The sequence below is a fragment of the Dreissena polymorpha genome, chromosome 14, assembly GCF_020536995.1.
Source record: "Dreissena polymorpha isolate Duluth1 chromosome 14, UMN_Dpol_1.0, whole genome shotgun sequence".
Taxonomy (NCBI): Eukaryota; Metazoa; Mollusca; class Bivalvia; order Myida; family Dreissenidae; genus Dreissena; species Dreissena polymorpha.
In genome coordinates this window covers 65,269,815-65,281,261 of record NC_068368.1, presented here as the reverse complement: position 1 = coordinate 65,281,261, position 11,447 = coordinate 65,269,815, and the positions used below count along the sequence as shown (strand labels likewise).

At 35.0% G+C, this 11,447-nt stretch overlaps 1 long non-coding RNA gene across 1 annotated transcript; it reads right to left on the bottom strand.

The window, feature by feature from the left end:
- Nucleotides 1–3,339: 3,339 nt before the first annotated feature.
- LOC127857768 (uncharacterized) lies at nucleotides 3,340–4,651 on the bottom strand. Its single transcript, XR_008038623.1, has 3 exons — nucleotides 4,571–4,651; nucleotides 4,159–4,248; nucleotides 3,340–3,455 (listed from the first exon to the last, which is right to left on the bottom strand). It is a non-coding gene; the product is annotated as an uncharacterized LOC127857768 (long non-coding RNA).
- Between the last annotated feature and the right edge of the window lie 6,796 nt (nucleotides 4,652–11,447).

The window sequence follows — 11,447 nt, the reverse complement described above, 5'->3', positions numbered from 1 at the left end:
CGAAAGTATTGTTGTCTTTTTGAAACTGTCATAGATGTGCAGTTTAGCTTTATTGGTGTTTCATATGTATGTACATGTATCTGAAACTGCATGCATATCGTACATCGCATATCATCGAATAAACAGTTGAATATAAACTTTCAAAATTTTCCCTGAAAACAAATGGAACTATAAAAATTTGCACCTGTAACTATTTCGTATATACGATTAGATTGGTCTGAAAACAGAGGTACTACTTGCCTTTTCCAACAATGTCATTAACGACCGCAGAGTCATCACGACCACGTTCGGGCTTGGGATGGTAAAGGTCCACGTCGTCTGGGCGCTCGTCGGTATTGGGGCGTCTATATTTGATGGCGTAATGAATAAAGTGTATTCGTATGTAGAGAATAATGTGTATGTTATCAGTTAAAATCACGTTAATAATTATAAACTATTGTTTTCTCGACACAAATTAATATTGTATTCGGCATATACAAATCGAGAAAACTTATTCGCCACTTTCCCTATTTAAGTATGCAATTTAAACGGACTACTGTTCGTCTTTGGCGGTCATCGTTATTCCGAGATTGTGCTATGTATTTATCAGATCACAAGACTAACTGATCGTTTGTAAACCGTGAATAAAAATGGATTGTATACCGGTTGACTGCTTACGTTCCCGCCGACCAATACCTTTCCCGGAGTGTCTTTCTCAAGACCCAAAACTCATCACGGTGCCTATACCACGTGACTTTTTCGGGTCTGTGCTGGGAAAAATAAAGGGCGGCCCAGTGAAAATTGTTAAGGATTTTAAATATTTCATAATTTTTTATAGCATAAAGTGGAGAGCCCGCCCGCCCATTCGTAAGAGCTTTTTTTATACGTATCGTGATATTTTTAAACAATAAGTATGTTTTCAGTAAAGTGCAACCGAGCGTTTGAACGGTAAGAAACATGTCGGATCAGTGGGGGACTTCATATTACAAACGCGCGGTTGCACTTTACTGAACAAATGCTTATGTGTTGCAAAAGATCATGATACCTATAGAAAACTCTCAAAACTCTCACGAATGAGCGGCTCTTCACTTTATCCATTAAAAATTGTGAAATATTTAAAAGACATCATTACCAATGTTAACTGGGTCGCATTTTATTCTCCAAACACAGATCTTAAAAGTCACTTGGTAAAGGCACATGCTTTCACTTTTTTGTTCATATTGTACATTTGTTATTTCTTTACTTTAACTTTAACCCAACGCTTATTCCAAAAACATTAAGAGGAAGCAACTTAAAACTTAAAAGGTGGATCGATCTAAACGAGTGAAAATGTAAATGGTATATATATACATCTTGATTCTATCTTTAAAGTTATATTGCCCTTTATTATATGTACGCATCATTCTTGTCAAGGGCTGTTAATTTTTTTTACGATGTTAAATTCCAAGGGCAGATAGTGCCCTTGCTAATTAACTCAATAACTCGAAACCTCGTAAACAGGAAGCTATCAGAAAGAGTTGAAGTGTAGTGCATAAGAACAATAAATTTGCTTCAATGTTTTCAGAGTTATTCCTTGTGTACAACCGACATAGGAAGTTTCTCTGACATGTTTTAGACAGACAGACAGACAGACAGACAGACAGACAGACAGACAGACAGACAGACAGACAGACAGACAGACAGACAGACAGACAGACAGACACAGACAGACAGACAGACAGACAGACAGACAACAGACAGACAGACAGAACAGACAGACAGACAACAGAAAGAAACAACAGACAGACAGCAGACACAGACAGACAAACGACAGACAGACAACAGACAGACAGACAGACAGACAGACACAGACAGACAACACAACACAGACAGACAGACACACAGCCAGACCACACACCCACACCCACACACACACATCCAGACACACACCCCCAGACAACACACACAACCAGACACACACCACACACACACACAAGCAGAAATTAGACATACGAGTACACACAAACACAAACCCAGACACCACAGAACCCAGACCGACAGACAGACAGACAGACAGACAGACAATGATTCCCGAAATTAGGTATGAGCACATAAACGTAAGAGTACTTGAATATGTGAGTTCGCCCATGAACACATGGTAAGGTTGAATAAATCGCGATATGACCTAATATGTGTTAAAAAACAGCAAACACTATCCAACAAACGAATGAATTATCGAACAAAGTATGTGCACTGATGTGGCTCTGTAATTTCTGTTTGAAAAGTTTTTTAATATGCAAAATGAGAAAGAGCACGCATAAGAGCTAGTTCATATATAATATAAGGCTATTATGCTGTTTATATACATATACTCACTACAACGTTTACAAATGGCAGGTTTGAAATAATTCGTTTTCTTTACACTCATGATCGCGTAAAACGTTAATTATACACGTTTTCATTCGCAATTTATTTAAAGAATCACCACAATGTCAATATACCATACATAAAATGCATAGTTGTTTCATTGATCTATAAACATATAACGGATTGAATATAACTGATTTATAATTAACGTTTCCAAACTTTTATTAAATCTTTTCCCCAGAATATGCTGTGCTATTTATAGCTGAGCTTCTTTTACCTTTATCAATGATAATCAGCGAGGTATGCTGATTAGAAAAATCGGGCTATCTCAATCGGACTGGCTCGGTCTTTTACATAGGTCGCAATTGTGAAGATTTTTTTCATGGTATGATAACTTAGACGAGCTGCTTTGCAGCATCGTCAAAACAAAATCAAGCATACGCATTTGTTTTCAAATCTATTGTAGAAGATGTATCTTTGATAATGCATTTACATCACGAACTGATGCTGATGTAACCGACATAAGAGGCCAGAAACAACATTTTTGATATTAAGAGGGTACACCTGCGAAACATATGACATATATACTTAACCATTAAGTTGCACATTGAGCCGGTAACAATAATAGGTTATCTGGTTAATTTTGGTAAAGTGTTAAATCCCTAATTATTTAAACCCTTCAAGCATATGTAATGAAAAGTGATTTTTAATTTAGGCTGTGATCAGTTATAGTAAAGCTAAACGGTATTTATGTTGTGGCCAAAGGTCTTTTGTGCCAAAGATATTAGGTTTTTTTCTGTGAGACGAATTACATAGTCAGCAAATGCTTCATAGAACAATCGTCATAAAAAGGTAATGGTTTCATTTATTTAAGCTGCCTCATTGTTACAGGAGAATCTTATGATATAAATATCATGAATGGTTTAACTAGGCAGTACAAATGTATTACAGGTTACCTTCGCTAATGTGATCCCGTCTAGCAATATCGCTAATAATACGCTTTCCTGTGCGATTTACCACCCTGGAAAGCATATGGGATTAAGCTTGTTGCCGGCCAGTGACCTTGACACAAACATTTCCCGCGTCGGGTTGATTTCAAAGGCGTAATTGTCAATCTCCAAGCTACCAGTCTAGAAATTAAAAACAGAAATCACATTGAGTCCATGTCATTCTTACGTGTTAAGAGCTTTATTGCACATACATTTGTCATGTTTATGTATATGCGTTGCTAGCCGTAGAGGAATGGGAACATATCTTTGCTAAGTATGCGTCTGCACCCCATTCATGTGCGAATAAATGCACCTCATTCATGTGAAAATTGATAATAATGTAGTTTTTGGTTTGCTGTTAAAAAATAGCCGAAGGCAATGTCCTTGCATCAGCGGTCAACTGCATCCAGAATCATTCTCCGGCGATCCGATAATTTACAAATACACTAATGCTTAAAAAATTATCGAATTTCATTACAAGTGATAAATCCTTATTGTAACAGTTAAATGCATATGCGTAGATTTATGTACGTATATTGCTTTCGTCGCGGCATTCATTTGAACAGGAATCGTAATCTGAAAGTTCGTTTGCGCAAATTTAAGACAACGCCATACAATCAGAAAATTACCGTGTAATAAGTCTATTTGGTGTGGGTTTTTTTTAATTTAAGTGCTTTTTTATTAAGTAAATATTGCTATAATCATGAAAAAATATAAGCTATGCTGTTAACATTGATTTACAAACAGAACAGCTTATTTATCATCTACACGTTAATACAACCTAAGTTAAGACTTCTCTAATGACTTTGTAAAAACCAGCCTTATTCACTTAACAGTTCCTTACCAGTGTTCGTCGGCACGCGCCCTTTGATCTCTTGGCGCATTCAACCATGAACGAACCACCATTTTCCTTGTCGTGGTAGAACTTCACATCCTAAAACCAAGATGGCACACAAATAAGATAAAACGTGGGCCTTCGAATAAAATATATAACACCTACATGGTGAGGAACAAACTTTGAATGCCTATCGTTTTCTGTCGAAAATGTATACAAACCTTATTTAAACAGCCTTCATGGCGTATAGTTGCTGTTTCCGTATCGTTCTACTTACCATACCCCGTGGAACACAGTTTCTGTCAAATTTAACGTTCGGGTTGCTGGAATGCGAATATCGTAAATTATTTCGAAAGTTTTTCTCTATATCAAATGGACAAGCCAACAATAGAAATGTATTAGCCTATGTTATCAAACTTACAGTTATGGGCGCTGTTTCTTTTTTGACCAGTTTATTTTGACCATTCTCTGTGTGGACCTCGTAAACCGGAGCGTTCTGGTCAGTCGCTTGTTTTCCCACAGTTTCAAGATCAAATCCTGTTGCCCGGTGCGCCTCAGCTTGAACTGAAGAGTTTCAGGCAACCCCAGGTCCAGATTGCGCGTCTTGGCGTTCTGGGTGATATCCTCAAGCCATACGGCCTGATTCAAAGCTGCAATACAACGATGCAATTTAAACGCTTCATAAAAAATTCCGGAAGGTTTTCAGAAGAAATCTGTCTTACAAACACAATATCTTTGCAAACGTTAAATAAACAGTTTCGCAAACTTAAAATGACTCTTTAGAACTATTAACCGAGTCATGCTCTTCAATAGAGATACAAAGATCATCAAGTTAACAGAATGTCATGATTTTGTTGTATAAAACACAAAATCAACAGTGGTTTGATAACATTCACGCGGATGGAAAACACTAGAAAAACAATAACACTTCAATTTACACAATTTTAATTAAATGTTTTATGGCAAACTTTTTAATGAGATATGTTTATTCGATCTGAAAGACTGGAGTCTTCACTGTGAAAGATGAATGCGAAATGATATACTTGCAATAATTTGACTTAATTTCATTGAATATATATTTATATTAGAATTCTTATATTTAATTTAAATTATGTTATTTATTTTTTATGTCAATTAGCAGCTTGGGAAGTCATATTCCCATTTTACACGGGAAGTTTATTCCGCATGCATTACGTTATAGGTTAAGAATTATACAATATTCATTCTGAAAATCTTATAAAAATCATGAAACAAAACACTTTTTAAAATGTTTGTTTAACATATCTCTTTTAAAATTATTTAATATTATCTTTGAAAAGTATGTTCTGACTTAGTGTTAAATTTATACATAAAAAGTTGACAAGAAATACAATCAGCTTGAGCGTGAACATTATTTTGAAATAAAATTCAGTTGAAGAGTTATTTGACAATATGTGCGCACTCGTAAGTTAAAATTATAAGGTCAGTTATTATTTTAAAACGCTGCGTTTGGTTAATTGGCATTATTTGAAATACTTGCTTAAGCAAAAAATCTTAATTGTAAATACATACACGCAATTAAATCAGGATCTGATACTGAGTATGCATAAAATGCGGAAACAATAAAATCAATAAATAAAAAACAATTTGCGTGATAGAAACAGCACAGTGTAACGGAAAGAAACATTAACAGCAGAAAAGCATAAGGCATGCTTTTAACAGATTTTAATAATAGAGTTGAATTATATTATAAAAGAAACATAAGAAAAGCCTATCCTGGACCCACCCCGTCAAGCTTTTTACGATTAGAGGTTAAGAACAACCTTAAGTTTTATTTAAGATTCAATACGGAATCAAAGGACATATACAGTCAAAACTGAGAACAACGGTCAGTCAAGGAAAATGACCTAAGTGGCCGTTGTCCACATGTGACCGTTGTTTTCGGATCACATATTTAGATGGTTGGCAAGTTGCCTTAGTACATGTAGTATTGCTACGTCATAACCCCATCCAGTCGTTTGCATACAGTGTAAATAAGGCTAATTGCCGATAACTCAGCATAATATCATAATTAATAACATTGAATAATACATAATAATATCATATACATTGATTTAATTTCATATTGTTAATCAAATCAATGACTTTATCAACGATAGTATAATTGTTTACTCATGCATATCGTTCAGTCAATTACTTAAGCTTGTCACGTCCGAACAAGTATCAGCGGATTCTTTGTCATGAACCGAAAGTACGGTGTAACTGTACCGTTCTCATCCAAAAAAGACGCCAAATGTTGTAAATATGTATTCGTACGCAAACAGCATTTTCATTCAAACTACCTCATACAAAAATACAAACATAAAGAAATCCTCTTTCATAAATGCCTAACGTTTGTTATAAATATTGCAATTCAGTGTATGTTTTGCCTTTATGACGATCACTTAGCCTTGTATCGCCTTCGTATAAAAACACTCGCCGGCTTAATGTTGTTTTTAACACTTTTATTAGCGATTAAGATCAATTGACTTTGTCACGCACTCATGCGTTATGCCTGCAGCCGATAATTGCTACTAATACACATTGTTATTGTTAATTTCACCTGTTTTCATGCAATCAGAACAGAACAAAACAAAACGTTTATTTTTCACCAAAGTATATACAAAATATACAATAAGGGCAATATAAACAAAGCAAAAATATATTTAGTATATGATAAACTTCCGGTAATATTAACACAAGAGGATTTGCCAAGCATGATTGATGGATTATGGACAATTGTGTGTGTTGTGTGGGGGGGGGGGGTACTTATGTGGGTAAAAAATATTACGAACTTTAATAATATTAAATCTAATAATTAGTGTTTTTGGCCGGAGATGTGCGGTATAGCATTAAGTTTTGCACACGGCGTTTAGCCATCGTATTTTCCAGATAGATATATGTCTTTTTAAATGTTTGAGAATATCGATAGTTTCAATTCTAGTTATTAACCAAGGAACTTAAAATCATACAGGAAGGATGGTAGCGTAACGGATTTCACCACATGTGGCTATGTTGGAAAGTTTCAATCCGCAATCCCCCGGGGGGGGGGGTAACTTCCTGTATACAGGTGTACGGGGTGTGGCCGATTTTATGGGGTGTGTTTTTTTCGACTAAAATTATCGATATGGGTATGGTTTTGAGCAACTAAGTATCGATAAGGGTATTGAAATCAGAAATTTGCTTGTATATAAATGCATATAGATTTGAAAGTATCAGTATCAAAATGGGTATGATAATTGGCATTCTTGTATATAAATGGGTATCAAAAAAGTAAATTCAGTAGCGAGAAAGATGCAGTAACTCCGGGCAGTAACTTGACTGTTTTCATCTGTTGCTGATCGACCAAGATGATACTGTGACGTCATATATTAACATACGTCGATATTAAGGGACGAAATCATTATATACAAAATTCTTTATTGAAATGGGTCCCACTTTCTCAATGGTAGCTTATACAAATGAGTCTGCTTTTTCAAAAATCTTGTATCAAAATGGGTCGGCTTTTATCAGAGTTCCGGTATAAAAATGGGTCACATTTCGGAGTCTCGGCGGGACACCCCTAACCTAAAATTGGGAAAGTTACCCCCCCCCCCCCCCCGGGCCGAAATCATTTCACGAGCATCGTTAACGCATGGGTGCGCCAGTACACACGAAGCAGGGATCTATACAAACAGTTTTGTATAGGTCCCTGCAAGAAGTCACGAGGTCGGCCCGTGTTGACAGTACAAAGCAATTTACGGCAGGTTGAGAAGGTAATTACATATTAACTAAGCATAACAGGCAGATAATAGAAATACCGTTAAAATACTCGTATACTATATGGGCCGGTCGAGCATGCATGCTAGTGTCTTTTATTAGTTGCATTTGTATCTGACACTAATCAGAAAGAGAAAAAAGGGGTTTGTTTGAGGGTAAGGCAAATGAACATTGTTACATAATATTAGTGGATTGGAAATATGCAATCAAAATGCAAATTCAATAATAATGGTGAGACAAACTTTGACATATTTTATTTCGAAGATACCCCCATAATTATCCCCCGGAAAACAAACCTTATAATTTGCTTACTCGGTAGCGGGCCGCTTTTATCAAAGGCAATTACCGCTTTCAGATGCTTTAACCCGCAAAATAGACGAACAAATGATGTGCTATGGTTTTTCTTTTCACGACTTAAAAACGACTGACCGTTGCTTTCAGTTCAAACATGACTTTCGTAGTGGAATAAACTGGCCTTGGAATAAACCCATGCGACGTTTGTTTACTTGTTTGATATATTGATATCTTAGTCCGGATTCACAATACATTTTTTTTTCACATGAAGTATCTGGAGAATAATAACATATGACGTATTTGTATTTTTAAATGCTTCGTCCTCTAATGTTGTTTGAGGACGGATACAAAATATTTGTATTAAGCGCATTGTGCAGAGTAAACAATATGACCGTTTTACTAAAGATTCATGTATGGTTTCATTATGAAATGACTAAAATTTGCAATCAATTTTCAGCATCATAATTATAATTTCATATATATTCTGTTTTTATATCTGTCTGATTTTTTAATATGTCAATGTATACATTGCATAAGGTTCAATAATGTATTGCATAAATATTGCTTTATATTCTATCGTTCAGAGAATATCAAAACTGTTTCAATTACATATATTGTTCTCCAATATTTAATAGAAGGTTTAGGCTAAGTAAGCGGTGTTCAATGAACAGCCAAATGTAATCAAACTTAAGTATTATTGTGTACATCTTACCATGAATTGTCCCAAAAGTACAGAACATAATGCACAATAACTCCATGCAGTCCATGTTGTGGATCTGTTCTTACCTGCCGCCGATACAAGATTGCGAAGACCGTATGTAAACCCGCGGGTATATTGTTACACAAAGAAGCGGGTAAAAAACGGAAGACAGATATATTTACAGTGTGTCCGTTTCTGATATTTTTTGTAAAGAAGTTAGAAGACTGAAGTGTAACTTGAGAGCTTGATTTAACGGCTGATAGGTTACAGAGAAGTCATACAAAAATATAACGAGCAGTTAATAGAAACACGATTACTGTATCGGGTACAAGTCAACGACTGTCGCCGGATGCAGTAATTAAATCTAGCAGAAATATTACACAGCACATTGGTGTCAACCTAATATTCAACATCAAAGTGTGTCACGCAAGGTGTTAAATACAGATGAACGGGAGCGTAACCCTGAAGGAACGCACTTTGTAGCCGACCTTAAGTCGGTATGGAGCACCAACACATGTTGATAATGTGAATTACCAAAACAGTTGTTTCTTTTTACTTTTACAAGACGGTATCTGCGCACCGTATTTACAGTCTTCCGCAATTGTGCTATTATCATAATACATCGCTGATATGCATGCACTAAATGGTGATTGGTTTTATTTTAATTACGGTACCTTTAAACAACTTGCTACAGATGTATATAAAATATTTTCAAATTTTTTGATATACTTTTTTATGAACAATTGCATATTCAAATACAATTTTTTTACGTGTAAAATCTCTTCACATTCAAATAATGATTTTCAATGTGTTATAATTCCAAATGTCAAGTGAAAGCTTGCATTGTTGTAAAGTAGTGTTTTATTGAATATGTTTGTGTTTCTCCCATAATATTTAAAAACAACAACAACAATAACACTAAAACCAATATTTATTTCAGCAATAAAGCTGACAAAACACATTTAGCCTACACAAGTCAATATCAAATTCTTATGGTTGAGATATATATATGTGTTTACTAAAAGATACCATAGGAAGCAAACTTGTCATTGTGTTGACTTTCATTGATATTTTTTCGGCGTTAGCTGTATACGCCAGCTTTTCACCTTAGCCTGACCTTTGTTAGCGTCCAATAGAATTCAAATAAAACTTCCCGCGGCCAAGTACAGATGAATATACTTCATTGACTGCATTGGCTGATTTGAGAATACGACCAGAACATTGGAAACATGTCCGCGTCTTTGTAACACTGTTTTACTGCGTGTTCAGCATGAAACAATTTTATATCTAATGAAAGGCTTAATAGATAGAACAGTTTTACACTCAATCTCGACATCAATACAGTTTGTGCGTCCACCTTTTATTTTCAGAAGATTTTCAGCGCGAGAACTTTTTCACTTAAAGGCTATGTCCTCATATTTAGTACTAACTTCCATATTCCTGTCAACATGTTAACATGTTTAAAGTATAGAGAGCAGTGGAAGCGAAGACTCACTTTAATGCATTGCATTTCAACTCGCGAGGTATATCGGGTCAATTTGCGGCCACTGTGTGTGAATGTCAGAGTTTACATACAGGTCATCGCTGCGTCTCTACCCTATGTACTGATCGGAGTTCGCGGCCAGGAAAATAATCGTTACATAAAAAAGACGCTAAAGCGTGAACTAGGTGAACTGGAATTTTCTTTAGACCAGACAGATGTTAAATGAAGATATCCAGCGATATCATATGGTATGTCAATAATAGATTCTTTATGTGTTTTACAACAATACCATGATAAATATTATTTTTAATTAATTTAACAAGAATTATGCCATCATATTGACTAATGAATTAAGCATGAGCGCAATGATTCTCGATACTGTTAATAATCGAATCAAATAGCAACGCCAGACAAACCACTAAAACAGGTTTGTTCGAAGAACGCGCGTATAAATATTTAAAATATGTACGGATACTTCGCGTGTGGCCGATTGACTCATATGTTTTAATTTCACTTCCATTCTTCTTTTGGTTTTCTGTTTTGTATACGTTTATGACCAGCAATATGTAATAATGTAAAATAAGCCGCGAAAACTCCGCGTATCATCCGTACTGTGTTTGCTGCAGCTAAGAACTGCACAGAAAAAGACATTTGCTATCTTTGATCTCATTCATTGAAGTTTTTACCTTTCATTAACTGCAACCACAATCAACGCCGTATATCTTTTTTAAAGATATTTCTTGTTAATCTTAACATGCTATTATTACAGTATTGATTGAAAGAATGAAAACTTGTATATGTATATTGTTCTGACATATAAAATCTTTTAATAAGTATTCTCTTGTAATAAAAAGTATATAAGTAAGAAGTATACCTAATGGGGGTAAGAGATAATATAATCGTATTTAAATAATTTAAAAAACATGTTCAAAGTTCCTTTATTTTATACAATGTATGAATGTTGCAGAAATTATGCATATGTAACGAAAGCACAAAAAACTTTTTATACAATTGCATGTAAGTATATACATAAGGTAACTGTAT